Genomic DNA, 18,379 nt, shown 5'->3' on the forward strand with positions numbered 1-18,379 from the left:
GCTTGGTGCTCCGGTGCCAAGATAGGGATATGGGTTCCGTCTATGGCCCCACCACAGTTAGGGAATCCCATTGCAGCAAAGCCATGCTCTATGACCTGCACATTTCCCAGGGTCACTACTCTTGATATCAGCAGATCTTTGATTGCGTGGGCTACTTGCATCACAGCAGCCCCCACAGTAGATTTGCCCACTCCAAATTGATTCCCAACTGACCGGTAGCTGTCTGGCGTTGCAAGCTTCCACAGGGCTATTGCCATTCACTTCTCAACTGTGAGGGCTGCTCTCATCTTGGTATTCATGCGCTTCAGGGCAGGGGAAAGCAAGTCACAAAGTTCCACGAAAGTGCCCTTACGCATGCGAAAGTTTTGCAGTCACTGGGAATCGTCCCAGACCTGCAACACTACGTGGTCCCACCAGTCTGTGCTTGTTTCCCGAGCCCAGAATCGGCGTTCCACAGCATGAACCTGCCCCATTAGCACCATGATGCATGCATTGGCAGGGCCCATGCTTTCAGAGAAATGTGTGTCCATGTCCTGATCACTCACGTAATCGTGCTGACGTCGCCTCCTCGCCCGGTATCGCTCTGCCAGGTTCTGGTGCTGCATATACTGCTGGATAATGCGTGTGGTGTTTAATGTGCTCCTAATCGCCAAAGTGAGCTGAGCGGCCTCCATGCTTGCCTTGGTATGGTGTCCGCACAGAAAAAAGGCGCGGAACAATTGTCTGCCATTGCTCTGACGGAGGGAGGGGCGACTGACGACACGGTTTACAGGGTTGGCTTACAGGGAATTAAAATCAACAAAGGGGGTGGCTTTACATCAAGGAGTATTTCAGGCAGGACTTCACGGAGGGTTCCAATAAGAAATGGTGCACCTAAGTAATTGTTCTTATTGGAACAAGCAGGTTGGTCTGGCCTCTGATTGATACATGGCTAGATTTACCTCACTGCACCTTCTCTGTGAGTGACTGCAGTGTGACCTAGAGGAAAGAGTCCCCTAGACTGGCGAGGGGGGGAAAGCAAATGAGTACAAAACAAATCTGGTCTATTTCTTGTTTTGATCCACTCCATCTATCTTTTACATCTTTGGCTGGCAGCAGACGGTGCAGAAGGACTGAAAGCCATCCACATCTCATGGCTGCTCGGCAGAAGATGGTACAATAGGACTGCTAGCCATCCTCATCTCTTGCCTGCCCGGCAGAAGATGGTACAATAGGACTGCTAGCAATCCGTATCACCTGCCTGCTCACCATAAGATAGTTCAATAGGACTGACTGCAGGACTAAAGAGAATGACCTGGGCAAGTCACTTCTAATAATGTAGTCCCTGCACCCATGTCTGCCCAGGCGCTCCTGGCCGACGTGGCCAGGAGCACCTCGGACATGACGATGACGGCTACCAGTCCTATTGTACCGTCTGCTGCCTACAAGTCCTATTGTACCGTCTGCTGTGTAGCAATGCAGTACCACGTCTGCCAGCACCCAGGAGACATACGGTGACGGTTACCTGAGCGGGCTCCATGCTTGCCGTGGTATGGTGTCTGCACAGGTAACTCAAGAAAAAAGGCGTGAAACGATTGTCTGCTGCTGCTTTCACGGAGGGAGGGAGTGAGGGAGGGAACGGGGGCCTGACGATATGTATCCAGAACCACCCGCAACAATGTTTTAGCCCCATCAGCCATTGGGATCTCAACCCAGAATTCCAATCGGCAGCGGAGACTGTGGGAACTGTGGGGTAGCTACCCACAGTGCAACACTCCGGAAGTCGATGCTTGCCTCGGTACTGTGGAAGCACTCTGCTGAGTTAATGCACTTAGAGCATTTTCTGTGGGGACACACACACTCAAATATATAAAACCGATTTCTAAAAAAACGACTTCTATAAATTCGACCTAATTTCATAGTGTAGACATACCCTAAGTGAAGACTTAAGCAAAATAGGCAGTAAACACCTCAGTTTTTTTAGTGCCATCAGTTATTAGCTCTCCTTCCCTGCTAAGTAGACGTCCTACACTTTCCTTCATCTTTCTCTTGCTCTTAATATATTTATAGAACCTCCTTTTATTGCCTTTTATGGCCCATGATAGGTGTAACATATTTTATGCCTTAGCTTTTCTGATTTTGTTCCTACATGTCCTTTTGTGCTCCTCCTTAGATATTTGTCCATGATTCCATTTTTTGTTGGATTCCTTTTTGATCTTCAGATCATTAAAGAATGCTTAATAGCGCTACATTGGCCTTTTGCTGTTCTTCCTCTTTCCTTCACATCACAATAATTTTCAGTTTTGCCTTTGTTGTCTCCTTGAGAAACTGCCATCTTTCCTGAACTCATTTTTCCCCTTAGATTTTTTCTATTGGGACTTTACCTACCAGTTTTCTGAGTTTGTTAAAGTCTTCTTTTTTGAAGTCCATTGTCCTTATTCTGCTGCTCTCACTCCTTCCTTTGAATCATGAAATCTCTCATTTCATGCTCACTCTCACCCAAATTGCCTTCCACCTTCAGATTTGCTACCAATTCATTCCTATTGGTCTGAATCAAGTCTAAAATGGCCTGATTACTTCCTCCGCTTCCTGGAACAAAAAGTTGTCCCCAATACATTCAACAACTTATTGGACATATTGTTTTGTCCTATTACTTTTCCAACCGATGTCTGGGCCATTAAAATCTCTCATTACTAGTAGGTATCTACTTTCATAGATAAAGCAAGCAAAGATGAATCAGCTCTACCTATACCAGTATCTTCTAATGAGCTCCTCTGCTAATTCTATAAGATGTCCAACTTTCCCACTCCTTGAACATAATAATGCCTTACTAAATGTTACTCTAACTCAAGTTCATTATTCATGATGCCACAAAGGGTGGTGTCCAACAGAAAATCATGTTACTGTAAAAAAATCCTCTTAGATCCTTAGGGCAGTTATACGATAATCATGGGATAGCCAGCTGTCATAGTAAAATTTCATGTTTAATCCCCGTTGAGCTTACACACAGGATTTATGAACAGTAAGTGCTAACAAAAAACACTAGGCATGCCAGGGTTTTCTTTTTCTCAGCACTGCAAACAAATCAGAATAGGGTGAATGGAGATCTATTTAGTATTATACAACATGATATACATAGATGTTTTTAAATGCTATACTTAAGGGACCTACTGGCAAGACCTGAGAAAAGAACAAAGTGTGTCACAACCTAGTCAATATCACTAATTATGCATACTGTGACACCCATAAAAAACTTGACAATGGTTAGGCTGCAGATTTGTGGACACCACTACTTATCATGGTGACCAATATCATCTCATTGTTTACTTGTACTCCACTGTCTATATCCATCTCTTGTCTCTTGGCTTACAGTTAGATTCCAGGTTCTCTGGGGCAAAGGGCTGTCTCTTTGTTCTGTATTTGTATAGGGCCTAGCATAATGGGGTCCTAGATCGGGGTGGGCAAACTTTTTGGCCCAAGGGCCACACTGGGGTTGCAAAACTGTATGGAGGGCTGGGTAGGGAAGGCTGTGTTTTCCCAAACAGCCTGGCCCCCGCCCCTATCTGCTCCCTGACTGCCCCCCTCAGAACCTCCGACCCATCCAACACCCCCTGCTCCTTGTCCCCTGACTGCCCCCTCCTGGCACTCCCTGCCCCTAACCACCACCCTGGGACCCCACCCCCTATCCAACCCCCGCTGCTCCCTGTCCCTGGACTGCCCTGCCCCCTGACAGGCCCCCCGGGACTCCCACACCTATCAAACCACCCCCGTGTTCCCCGTCCCCTGACTGCCCCTCCAGAACCTCCTGCCCCTTATCCACCCCTCCCACCCCCTGCTACCTGCCCCCTTACCATGCCAGTCAGAGCAGCAGGACTGGCTTATCGGAAAGCCTGAGAGGTGGGCAGGCGCAAGCCATGCTGCCCGCATGGTGGCATAGCTGAGGGGGAGGAGGACAGCAGAGGAAGGGCAGGGGGCGAGCCTCCCCGTCCAGGAGCTCAAGGGCCAGGCAGGATGGTCCCGTGGGCTGGATGTGGCCCGGGGTCCATAGTTTGCCCACCTCTGTCCTAGATGCTATGGTAATACAAATAGTAAATAATAATGCAATTGATAATGGCAAGGTCTTATTCATTTGTTTTTAGTCCTTGTTTTAGAATTGTGTACCCTTTGTTCATAGCAACTCTTTGGAAGCTAGACATTCAAATATTTTCTCTTACTGAAGATATTTCCTTTGTTATGTAAGCAGAGTCAGGATGAGCTCCACCCTGACATCTGGTAGTGAGGTGTTGCAAGTTGTGGAAAAGAACTTCAGGGGCTGATCTCATTTGCATAGGCACACCCACCCCGCCTAGAATGAGGCCATAGCTGCCCAAATGGTCACTTTGGCTGCTGTGGGATCCCCAGTATCTCTGTTATTGGGGCAGGAAGAATAAATTGTTATTACCCTGATTATGGGAATCAAGGACAGTGGAACTGTACTTGGCCTTTTGTTATGATGGAGGGACTCGCCAGGCAAGGGACATGGGTTCCAAAACTCTGTGAATTGAGAGAGGCTGGGGACAGGTATTAATACTTGGTGGCATGGGCCTCCTGGTGAGGGCCTTACATGCTAATTACGTTTCCTCCTCTCTCCACTGTGGAATATCAGAGCTAATTTTGATTCCATTAGGAGTCTAGTTACAGGCTGCTGAGCTGAATTCACTTTGGGCTAATGGTGCACCAGCACTGAGGCTCCCCTACTACAAGCTGAAATCACAAAAGAGCTAAACTTACTAAGAGCTGAAATCACTGAGTGTTGTATTAAGTAGTGGGGAAGTTTGCGGGATGGCGAGCAGAGCAGTTTGAGGGACGGCGAGCAGAGCAGAGTGGCTGGTGGAGCAGAGCAGTTTGTTGGATGCCTAGAGCAGTTCATGGGGCGGCTGGCAGAGCGGAGCCCCATGGAGAGGTGGGGCCATCAGCTTTGGACCACGTAAGGTGCCCCTTACTCCCCTCTCTTCCCCCCCCCCCCCAATCTCCACCCAGGTTGGGAGGTAAAACTCTGCAGATAAACTTTTGAACTCTGGGGCTGTCCTGACCAGGGACAGAGACTTTTGGGTCGTTGGACTTTTGGTACTTTGGGTGATTTGGGTTGCTGGACTCAAGAACCAAAGGGAAAGAACATGCCCCAATTTGCTTGGGGTGGGTTTTTTGCTCATGGGTTGTTAGGAATCCTGTTGGTGGTGTTTCCCCAACATAATGCCACATTGTTTCTCTCTGTTATTAAAAGGCTTTTTGCTACACTCAGACTATGTGCTTGCGAGAGGGGAAGTATTGCCTCTTGGAGGCGCCCAGCGGGGGTGGTATATATTTGTCCCAGGTCACTGGGTGGGGGCTCGAGTCGGTTTTGCATTGTGTTATTGGATTGGAATGGAACCCCTAGATACTGAACCTGGCCCTTGTTGCTGCCAACTCTGACAGGCAGAAGGGTTACAGTTAGATTCATTCATTTTGTTATCAAAGGGTTGCTCATGAATATTTTTTGCAAACTTCCATTAAAAAAAACATACCCATGCACCCGACAATTTACAAATAAATATTTGGAAGAAAGGGGTAAAATATTGGGCACCCTCGTATTGATAATTATCTACAGTAAGTCTATTAGAGCTGGTCAAAAAACTGAATTATTTTGTCAACATTTCAAATTTTAGCCAAAAATGGAGGACAAAACTTGGACAACATTTTTGCATTTTTTTGCCAGTTCTAATAACCAGGGAATATGTGACACTATAATAAATGTGTTGCTGATATAGATATGGTCAACAGCTAAACTGTGCTTGTGCGGACATGGGGCCAGATCCTCAAAGGTGTTTAGGTGCTGAACTACAGTGTGATTTAGCTACCTAAATACTTTTGAAGATTTGGGCCTAAACGTGCGACTGTCTGCTCAAAAAGCACAAGCCTTCTATGACTTGAGCTTAAGAAGAATTTCTGAAACTAGTCTTAAAATGCAGTAGTTTTAAAGAATTTACACTCCTCTGCGTTCAATCAATAGAGATGAACTTAGTTGCCTACAATTTAAAAAGGGCAGGCATTCCATTGAGTAGATGAAACCAATACATTACAATAGGGAAAGTCATGAGTGCAGTGCTTTCTGTAATTAAAAAAATGTTCATATGAATAATCTCTTAGGAAATGGGGGAAGACAAGCAATTTTCCCACACTATGAATCCTAGAATGTGGTTTTCGTAGGGAGAGTTATCTGTGCCAATATGTTTTTGCATGAATGATTTTCTTCAGTTTGACATTTGACACCTTTTCTACCCATCAGTAAATCAAACCAAACAACTGAGGTCTAAAGTGTCAACAAAAGTCAACTGATTTTAAAGGAAAAGTGGGTGGCTGAGTGTGTGTGTAAGGTAATGAGAGGGTGCATTTTTTTCCTTTTAAAAGAGGCTGCTCATTTGCTTAAAGTTTTACAGAATAAAACATTGTTTACACATTTTCCTGTGTTCTGTTTATCTGCCAAGATAATTCTTGCACCATACTAATTCCTGTTTGAGAAACAAATGGCCCCTTTCACATTACAGCTATGCACAGTTTACATGAAATTTTCCAGGACTCCACTTCAGAAGAACTGCAGGAACACATATGCTTCACTCTTCCCTTGGGTTCAAACGATGACCTCTTTATCGAGGACCCCATTATTGTACAAGCCAAATAACTAGTGTGATAACCTATAGGTGTTACGCAAAGTACTTTGGTAAACAGGGGCACTGCAAGCTTCTTTAGAGAAAATGCCATCGGTTCTACTATCTCAAAATTTGAGATAGGCAGGCCAGAAATGGGAATGAGGAAAAAGTTTGATGTGAGTAGGATTAACTGCTTTACGGAACAGATACATCCGGGGCACTTTCTACCTTTGTTCTGAGTGCAGATATTTCATTAATATTGAGGGGCACACTATGCTTGAAACCAATCGCATAAAGTTTGCTAAACTGATAATTCCACTGTGGCAAATGTGATTACAGTAACAACATGTAGCTCAAATAAAACTCTGCTTTCCTTTAACAAAGGAAGCAAAATGACCAAAATGGCAGAAAGTTTTTCCGGGTAGGGTCTTTTATAATATTGGCTTAGTTTGGTAACAGAGTCTCCAAAGCTTATCAGGGCTATTGGGAGATATGGCCAAACAGATCCGTTCCAGTGTGATGCAAGAAGCTTCCTCTCTCTCTTAGGGGCTGAGGTTAGTGTTGCCTCTTTATCCCAGCAAAGTCATTTCAATTATGTTTAAAAAATATACACGTTAATGACAGGCAAAGGTGGACTCTACTGTACAAATATGCTAATACATATCTTAATCCCTCTTAGTGGTGGTGCTATAATTTTTAAATATTACCATCTCTTCTTTCTTTGGAGTCAAACCCAGGGGCGTTCACTCAGTGCTCCATTTCTCCTGCTAAAAGGACAAGAACAAATCTTGGAAGCTCAACTTTTTCCCAGAGTCTCCTCACACATCCCCAGAAACACTATTACTTGATTTGATGCCGATTCTAGACATATAAAAATATATTTATATGCTACACATAAAGGACCCAAGAGATCCCAGGATCATGGAAATGCTGTAGATGAGGGTGCTGCCATCTAGCCCATGAGATGGAGGAGGAGAAAGAGGGTACAGACAGAGTGGTCACGAGTGGGAACACCAGGTAGTCTTTGCCCTATAGTAGCTGTGTAGGAGGAATGTGCAGTACCCCCATGTTCCAGTTCACATGACTCTAACTACAAAGTACTTGTGTCATCCAAAAGGGGAGAAGGGATAATGTGACTGAACAGGCAGCAGAAAGGACACAGGACATGGTAAGGAGGGTGGTGATGAGCCTGATGCTCCATACAAGAAATGAGAATCAGCAGCACTGAATATGTTTGAGTTTCTTACATATGATGAATCAAAATGTGGCATGTTCCCCTTCCCCCAAAACACAGTGACACTCCTGATGTAATGTGTCCCCTTTGTTCGCTATAACGGTGGAAGGTTTGCCAGCATATCAATAGAAAATGGCTCTCATAAGCCATCTGCAGAGATGTGGTGTTATGTTCAGGTGCCCACCTAGAGAGGTTAGATAAAAACTTGACACCCCGGTTCCATATTTGGGTGGCTAGCTTGTGTTGCCACTCATACTGCAACGTCCACACTGATATTTTTAGCATGCTACCTTGAGTAGAGCTAGGGAATTATTGCTATGGGAGTTTAGTAAGCTTTTTCCCCTCTCACATGTAGCGAGAGAGGGCTTCTACAGAGCAATGGGTAAACCAATTATTATATTGCCAAAGAGCCAAATGCGTCCATACTATAACAGTTCATGCCATGGATATGAGTGCTGTGCAAAATAGAATTCTCTTAGTAGGACACTCCATTGGATAGTATCAGACCTTCCTGGCAGAGAGAAAGACCATTAAAAGCAAAATAGAAAAAGCTTTGTCAAGAAATACAGCAGCACTAAACTGAATGAAAGTAGGGTGAGAGGGCATCCTATGGAGCTTGTACCCAAAAGTGAAGGTACCTGTGAATGGTTTACCTTTTTTCACTTTCTGCTGCCAATGTTGATCCCTACCACCATGGATTTGATTTATCATGTCATTAGGGTTTTTTTTCCTTTATGGAGAATCAAAGGCAGCAGTACAGAAACTGTGCAGGTTATTCCATTACCTGGTTCTCACTCTGGTCTGAAAAATCAGTGTGTCTACTCTGCCCAGCTTGGGCTGATTGCCCCAGCCTTGGCTATAAATACAAGCAGCTGACCATACATGATGAGTACATTTTAACCCAAAGATGATACCCTGTATCTGTGAGCCATCACTTGGATAGAAGTGATGAAGTGAATGCAACACATGGAAGCATATTTATCTATGAGAATGGATTCGATGTAGGTGTCTCTGAGCAAAATAGAATTGTACATTTCAAATGCAGGGAGGACCATCCTGGACATCTTGGTAAGACTGCTGAATCACAGAAGACTGATTATTTACAAACACATGCTCAGACCCTAGTAAATAATTTATCACCTTTTACCAAGGAAATGAGAACCTTCAGAACTTGGCCAAGGACGACAACAGGCATATACCACCATTCCTCACTCACATGAGCATCAATCTTCAAATAACGTTTAAAAGATACCTGGTAAGTGTGGCCAGCTGCCATAAGGGAAACTTGCTACTTTTGGCTAAGACATATTTTGTATGTGCATCTTTGGGAGCAATTTTGTGTATGGATGCCAGCTGTGTCACAGACATTGCAGGGAGACCTAACAGTGGCTGGTTTACATAGAAGTAAAGTGGGTGGACATAAGCAGGCAAAAGGAAGTCTAAGGCTAAAGGGCTCTCACCATAGCCACCCTACCCTGAATTTGGCACGAAGCTATTATTTAAATGAAACAATCGTCATTCTGATGTGTTTTAAAACTGAGTGAAACATTTTAAAGCATTCAGTGTTAACTTAGCCTCAACCAACATGTATTTTCATGGAAAACCAAGTGCACAGCCTTCATATTAACCCATCATCTGAGGGTGTAGTACAAGTGATGCTTCTATCTCAGGCAAAAGCAAGAATCTGGGTGGTCCCCTTTGCCCCAGTATCTGAGCACTTCATAACCTTTAATGCTTTTATCCTCACAGCACACCTGTGAGATAGGAAATTGCTGTTATTCCCATTTAGCAGATGGGGAACTGAGAACAAGCAGCTTTTCCAACATCATACAGGAAGCCTGGGCAGAACAGGGAATTGAACCTAGATCTTCTAAATCCCAGGCTAATACTCTAGCCACTAGGCTATCCTTTCTCAGTACAGTTTCAGATGGGCTGTTTCTGTATTGTTAGTTGCATAAAGGGCTTATGGTCATTTCCTGTTAAAGGAACTGAGAACATCCATACAAATTTGAATAGACAATCTCTAGATATCTGGTAGTTTTCTGACGATTTAGTGTATGACTAAGAAATAGTCTTCCAGAATCAGGAAGCAGCAGGGAGGGGGACACCCCTCCACAATAACTGATCATATTTAGTGTTTATAACTGACCAATATCAGTTGGGTGCACTTCCTCCATCAAGAATGCTCAATAACATTCAAGAAACATATTTTGTAAAATTCATAACTGCTCAGATATTCCCAATCAAAGAAAAACAATCTTTAAAATACCTCTCATATCACTGGGATTAAGCATTATTTGCTTTCAGTGTTCCATGCTTTTGAAGTTATCAGTTGCAGATTTGCTTTTAACCCTAAGCACTACCACTATTTTATTGAATATTATTTGGCAACCATTTTTCCCTGCCAGCAGGTTTCTCATCAGTTGAAACTATTTACTGCAAGATCTGATGATATTTACCAGCAGAGCAATATTTTCTTAACACGGCTGCATTTTCTGTCCCGTTGTGATAACATTTTGTTCTTTTTCACTTTGCTGCTTTTTTCTCATACATGAGCTAACACAGGCACAATAAAGCAACATATATAGAACCTATGTTCCATAAAACAAATTTCAAATTGAGATATTTATTGAGATATTTAATCTACAAATATAGATTTCCTCATTAACATATATCCTTGTACTGACTTGAGAAAAATTTGGTCATTGCTTCTTGTGTTTTAATGATCATGAGTATGCCAACAGCAGCAACCAGATAAATGGTAGGCCAGACATTTGAAAAACAGGTCCTATATTACTACCTTCATTAATAGTTGAAACTCAAGCATTAGGAAAAATGCGCTTTCTTTGAAAGGGATACTATCAGGTTATAAATGTCATTTAAAATTAAGTTTTTGTATTTGTCATTAATAGAACCTTAAATTATTAAAAATTAAAATTCTAAAAATATAATGTACTGTTCACCATTACGTTACTTCGTAGGAAAAATAGGAAGTATAGCAAAAGACCATCTTGGCTTAACCAGGAGATCTTCAATGATCTGAAACTCAAGAAAGATTCCTACAAAAAGTAGAAACTAGGTCAAATTACAAAGGATGAATATAAACAAATAACAAGTGTGCAGGGACAAAATTAGAAAGGCCAAGGCTGAAAACAAAATTAAACTAGCTAGAGACATAAAGGGTAACCAAAAAACATTCTACAAATGCATTAGAAGCAACAGGAAGACCAAGTACACGGTAGGCTCATTACTCAATGAGGGAGGAAAAACAGAAAATGTGGAAGTGGCAGAAGTGCTAAATGACTCTTTTGTTTTAGTTTTCACCAAAAAGTTCAGTAGCGATTGGATGTTTAACATAGTGAATGTCAGTGAAAATGAGGTAGGATCAGAGGCCAAAATAGGGAATGAACAAGTTAAAAATTATTTAGACAAGTTAGATGTATTCAAGTCACCAGAGCCTGATGAAATACATTCTAGAATACTCAAGGAGTTGACTGAGGAGATAGCTGAATCATTAGTGATTATTTTCGAAACATCATGGAAGGTCGGAGAGATTTCAGAGGACTGGAAAAGGGCAAATATAGTGCCCATCTATAAAAACAGGAAATAATAACAACCTGGGGTTTTATAGATCAGTCAGCTTAACTTCAGTACCTGGAAAGATAATGGAGCAAATAATGATGCAATCAATTTGCAAACACTTAGAAGATAATAAGGTGATAAGTAACAGTCAGTATGGATTTGTCAAGACAAAATCATGTCAAACCAACCTAATAGCTTTCTTTGACAGAGTAACAAGCATTGTGGAGGGATGGGTGGAAAGCGATAGACGTGGTATATCTTGACTTTAGTAAGGCTTTTGATACTGTCTCCCATGACCTTCTCATACACAAACTAGGGAAATCCAATCTAGATGGAGGTACTCTAAGGTGGGTGCATAACAGGTTGGAAAGCCATTCCCAGAGAGTAGTTATCAGTGGTTCACAGTCAAGCTGGAAGGGTATATCAAGTGGGGTCCTGCAGGGATCAATTCTGGGTCTGGTTCTGTTCAATATCTTTATCAGTGATTTTGATAATGGCATAGAGAGTACACTTATAAAGTTTGCGGACAATACTAAGCTGGGAGGGGTTGCAAATGCTTTGGAGGATAGGATTAAAATTCAAACCGGTCTGGACAAACTGTCTGAAGTAAACAGGATGAAATTCAATAAAGACAAATGCAAAGTACTCCACTTAGGAAGGAACAATCAGTTGCACACATACAAAATGGGAAATGGCTGCTTAGGACGGAGTACTAAAGAAAGGGATCTGGGGGTCATAGTGGATCACAAGTTAAATATGAGTCAACAGTGTAACACTGTTGCAAAAAAAGCAAACATCATTCTGGGATATATTAGCAGGAGTGTTGCAAGCAAGACACAAGAAGTAATTCTTCCACTCTACTCTGTGCTGATTAGGCCTCAACTGAGTATTGTGTCCAGTTCTGGGAGCCACATTTCAGGAAAGATGTGGACAAATTGGAGAAAGTCTAGAGAAGAGCAACAAAAGTGATTAAGGGTCTAGAAAACATGACCTATAAGGGAAGATTGAAAAAATTGGGTTTGTTTAGTCTGGAGATGAAAGACTGAAAGGGGACATGATAACACTTTTCAAGTACATAAAAGGTTGTTACAAGGAGGAGGGAGAAAAATTGTTCTCTTTAACCTCTGAGGATAGGACAAGGAACAGTGGTCTTAAATTGCAGCAAGGGTGGTTTAGGTTGGACATTAGGAAAAACTTCCTTACCGTCAGAGTGGTTAAGCACTGGAATATATTGCCTAGGGAGGTTGTGGAATCTCCATCATTGGAGATTTTTAAGAGCAGGTTAGGCAAACACCTGTCAGGGATGATCTAGATAATACTTAGTCCTGCCATGAGTCCAATGGACTGGACTAGATAGCCTCTTGAGGTCCCGTCCAGTCCTATGATTCTATGATTAAAGCTGTTTATTAGTTGCATTTCTCCCTGCTTGGACAATGAAAGTAGACTAATCTGTTTCAGTTTTGTTTCTAGTCAGTTTCATTTCCTGGATTTTATGTAGTAGCAAAATGAGATATCATATGGAGTCATGAATACTGCAGGGGCCCCTTTAAATACAAACAGCTATTTTCAGTGGAATATTTTTAAAAAATCATGATATATTTTCTATTCATTTTATACTTTGTAAAAGCCTAGCTTTACAAAACCTAAATTTTAGGCATAAATTGATCTGAGACTGTCCATTTAAAGGAATGATTATGTAAAGAATGCTCTTTGGGTATGCTTTACATTTTATTACTTTAGAGTTGGGGACGAGGGCATTGGACAACTCACACGAGAGGAAAAAAACCTGACAAATTCTTGGGTTGTATCCAATTGCTTAGCTAAGCCACCAACTCCATATTTGGCTTGAAATGAGGAATTTTCTCCCCAACAGCTGCCTCTGGAGTCAATATAAACTGTTCTAGAATATTTAGTAACCAACAGAATGATACTATAGAAAAGCTTTAAAAAGGTTGTGTAGCATTGAACTTCATAGGGAAGTCAAGATTCATGTGCTGTATGTTAGAGAACATTACATAATATTATGAAAATCCATATTCATATTTTCATGTTATAGTACATTACCTAACAAGAGTATCCTCAGAGTGCTTTACCCTGCAACCCAAAGTCATGTGAATAGTTTTTTTATGAGTAAATCGCACTGAGATCAATAAAACGACTTCTGTGAGTAAAGACCAGGCATTTTGTTATATAATAAAATCTCTTTCATTTATTCCTTGTGAGATTTTTAAAATATCCTTGCACACCTTTTTTCTCTAACTATGCTTTTTTAAGATCCATTTCCTGAAGGGAGGATGCTTTCTGGAAGAGTATTTGATGATGGCAGCATTCACCACCTTACACCTCAAACAACGCCCCCTTCTTCCCCACAACTCTGCAAGGAAAGATTTTCCTTGAGTAGAGTTTTACCATTTTAAATTAACTGAACATTCGATCACATTCCCCAGCCACAATTTAGAGAACACCTTCTGAAGTGGATGCTTCTTTTTGTTCTTTCATTTTATGCACCATTATAAAAAAAATGAAGCAAATAAATTTTTTTAAAAACTTTGATTACATCCCCAGTTGAGCTGAAATTCTGAACTGGTCCAGAGTAGGAAACCTGGTAATGGAACAGAGCTGTGGTCACCTACTCTAGGTGTCTGATATTTATACCACTGCACAAGCAGCAGCATTACTGTATATTTAAACAGTGTATTAAAAAGAGTGCACACAAATAAAGAATGACAGCTAGATATAAACCAGAACCAGCTGGAGTAAGGGGGCTGTGGTACTGTATCTTCTCTCATGGAACATTTTGCCATCTGCTAAAATCACTGTATATTTTATAATTATCATAGAAGATGAGCACTGTTGAACTCTGAAGTATTGACTTAGAAGATTTGGATGATCTCTAGAAAGAAAGTATTACAAAAATGTGTCACAGAAAAAAAGGGGAGATCAAAAGAATACAATAAAAATCCATTTACTTTGTACAGAAATGCAATAGGATTTTAGCACCATTTTACAAATAAAAAGAAAGAATGGACCCACTTTGGGGACTGATGTGGTGCAATGTTAGGACATTTAATTTGAAGTTTTTAACTCACGTGGTATTATGTTTATGTTTTAAGAAAGATCTGTTCTAAAGGTAACACACATTTGGACCCAAGCTGTTCTAAATCTGTTTAACCAAATCCAATTAATGAAACTGTAGGAGTCTAAAAAGTGCAAAAAAGCTTAAAGCTTATGCTTATTATATTGATAGTATAAAATTTATGACATCCTTAACAGTTCACCTCCTTGCCTTTTAATAAATCAGGATGAGTAAATGACTTGTTAGAAAAATACATTGTTTTAATTTAACTACTTTAAATGCTTTCAGAAAAAAAATGTGTGTGTGTGTGGAGTTTGGATTGTATTACCACCTTGGTAAAGGCTTTTAGAGTAAGGGGATCCAATTCTGCAATCCTAAATCACATGAGTAACCCTGTTAAAGTCAATGGGACTGTTTGTATGAGTATAAGGATTACAGTTTTGGGTCCATAATTTTAGTGGCCTAAATAAGTCTGGGTCAGATTCTCTGGTCTGCTTAGCCCAGCTAGCACTGAATGGTCATCAGGTGGTGACTGAAGAACCGCCACTCTGCAGGGGAATACGCCATTAGCAGAGGCAGAAACTCTTCTTGCTTCCACCCCACCCTTGGCAAAAGGGGAGGGAGGGAGATGTGTCTAGAGAGTGCTAAGGACATACCATTTCCTTTTTATCAGGAACCTCACGTTAATGGAGAGATGAGCTTAGTGGAATTCTGCTCTTCCACACCCCATTGTCTTCCCTGTCAGGCTCATTTCCCTCTCCCAGAATGCCCATCATGGAAGTCCCATCTTCCCCTTATGGACATTAGTACATCAGAGGTGTAAATCAGAGCTGCTCCTGTGTATCTCTAACTTGCACTGTGGCTAGGTGACTGAAAATCAAGGAGCCACAATGAGCTCCCTTCAGTGTTCCCTCTTCACTGTGAGGGGGACAATCTGTCTCATCTGTTTCCAGCAGCTGTATCCATCCTTGAATGTCCCATCTGATCAAAATTTTTCATTACTTTTCATCTCTTTTTCTGCAGGTGGAACAATACCTTTCCCAAACCCTACAACAACAGCAGCATAGCCAGGGTAATATTTTATAACCAAGAATTCATTCTATAACATTATACTAGACAAATCCTTGGATTCCTTTCCCAAGGTTTGATTTGCATATTAACTGATGCCAGATTAAGGCTCAAGAGGACTGCCTATTGACGAATACACAAAGGGTCAGTCCCAGAGCACCCGTTATTAGTGTTAATGCAATTGACATCAACACTTCCCTCTGAAATCCATAACCTCTATGACCAAGCAGTCAAGGAAACTTTTGGAAACAATGGACGTGGGCCTATTTTTGTTGTTATTGTTTCCAGGATTAACATGGAGACATTTGTTTTATTGCAGACATTAGTCTGAGTGTTCAGAGATTAACTTCTGAGTCCAAAACTTCTTATGAAGCAACTAATATCACATGATTACAACTTAAAATGGAGGCTACTCTTGGCAATACAACCTTTTCTGGGGATCTCCTCAGATTTCACAGGCTAAATAGGGCCCGGCTTGGATGGGAGTTGGCATGGGTGTCATTAGGTGCCATACTGCCTTTTGATTCAATATTGAACCACTGTCACATAGTAGGGTTAGTATAGTTTACATCTTCCCTGGCCTCATCCTTCAAGGTGACCTTTCATGTCCCAGTGTGAAAGAGGGAATGGGATTCAGGTCATGCGGGGAACACAGGCCAAGTTAAGGAGAGAGGTTCTGGCTGAGGAGAGTGATCCTATCATGGCCTCCCATGGTAGAACCTGCAGGACCTGTAGCAGGGCCAGAACTCTCTCCAAGACAGAGTTGCCAGTGGCTGCAGTGCTATGCTAGAACTTAAAAGACCTTGGTTCAATTCCCGGGTCTACTACAGACTTCCTGTGTGAGCTTGTGTAAGACAATTAGCCTCTCTATGCCTCAGATGATCCACATCAGCAAAATGGGGATAATAGTGTTGCTCTGCCTCACGGGGTATTAGAGATGGGCAGGAATTTCTGTTAGGAATGATTCCCCCCTTCCCTCCAAAAAACCCCTTTTTTCAAAACCAAAATTTTCCAGAGGCATCCCAGGCAGGCAGCTGAAACATTCTATTTTGGCTCTCCCAAAAGGCAGTTTTTCCTGAGATCCCTTCCTGTGAAAAACTTCATATCTTTGATATTTTCTCACACCTTGGGGGAGAATTTGTTTTAAAAAAAAAGAATTTTTTGAGGGGATTTTGATTCTCTGGCCAGCTTTAATAAATACATTAAAGATTGTAAAGCTCTCAGATACTATGGTAACAGGGGTTATATAAGTACAATAGATAGCGTATTTCTCTTTACTATGTGGTCTGCGTAATATTTAAAATGTCCTTAAATATTCATTACCTAGCTTTTAAATATTTAGGTTTTCTAAATGATGCAATAAGTAAATACATTGTTGTCATTTAGCTAACTTCCCTGGTTTTTCATATAGATCTCATTGGGTTTTCATGTCAATACAGATAACAGTTGGAACTCTCAATACAACAAGAGGACACTGCTAATCACTACATGCTTGATGTCCATTAGCAAACAAAAAATAACTGGGAGGGCTTGACTGCTGGACAGTTATTTTCTCTCTTGAATTAAAAAAAACAAATAAATTGCAAAGTACTTTTCCATTTTTTTTAATTATTGCATTTGTCCATCATCAGTATTTCCCAACTTTTTTTCAGTCAAATGCACTCTTTGTATCTGTATAATTGTGTTTGTATTTACATTTTCCCAGGCTCTTGTAGCGCCTCAAGGAGTAATTTATGGGGCTGTAATAATGTGTTATATTATCAGGGCCCCGTAAATGACTTCCCAAGGCACTAAGAGAGCCTGGGAAAATGTAAACACAAATACAAACAAGAAACAAATACCTGTGAAACAAAGAAAGCACAAAGAAGGATAATATATGACCCTATGCTCACCTCCGTTTAAAAGGCTCAACCCAGCTCCCATTGAGGTCAGTAGGAGTTTTACCTTTGATTTCAGTGGAAGCAAAACTGTGTCTTAAAACCTCAACTGTAATATTGCAGTTGCTTAGCTTTTATATTTAATGACACTAATTGTATTTATTTAGTGATATAGGGCTATAATTAGTCACTACTAAATTAAAACAATGTAATTTAGTACTGAATATTTGGAAATACTCCTGTATCTTTATTTTTGATTCATTAGTAAGTTATCTAGGGATTTTTATTCCTTCAGGAAGGAATATAGTCCAGTGGACTGGGAATCAGGGGATCTGGATTCTATCCTCAGCATTACAAATTGCTATGTGACCTTAATGAAGTCATTTAGGGCCAGACCTCTAATTCCAAGTGTCCAACTTTAGTCACGTTGCACTGACTGACTCTTGCTCTGAGGCTGCAAAGCAGCAGAAAGCTGGCTTAAGTTGGGGCCTGAGGATACCCCTGTGAAAGGGCAATTCTTGGGTGGCAGATAGTTGCCATAACACCATTTTGCCATCCCTCCTTCTTAGGTTCTTGATTCATGGGATGTTTCCAGGAGGCAAGGAGCATGGCATAGATACGTTGCTTTGCTATCCCCAGCTGCTGGAACAACTTCTTGATTCTGTGGGCAGCTGGGTGTAAGTCAGAGCAGAGATCAGGGTACACTACCATATCCTGGGGTATGGACTGGCACATGGACAACCCCAGGATCCAGGGACGTAAAGCCATTTTGGCCCTAGGCATAGGGGGGATTTGTGCTTTCCTGATCAGATAGGCAGTGCAGAAATTAAGGCATGTGATAACCCTCCTTACTTGTCAGAAATTGAAATATAATGAAAAAAACCCAATTTATCTGATA

This window comes from Chelonia mydas, chromosome 5 (genome assembly GCF_015237465.2).
Source record: "Chelonia mydas isolate rCheMyd1 chromosome 5, rCheMyd1.pri.v2, whole genome shotgun sequence".
Taxonomy (NCBI): Eukaryota; Metazoa; Chordata; order Testudines; family Cheloniidae; genus Chelonia; species Chelonia mydas.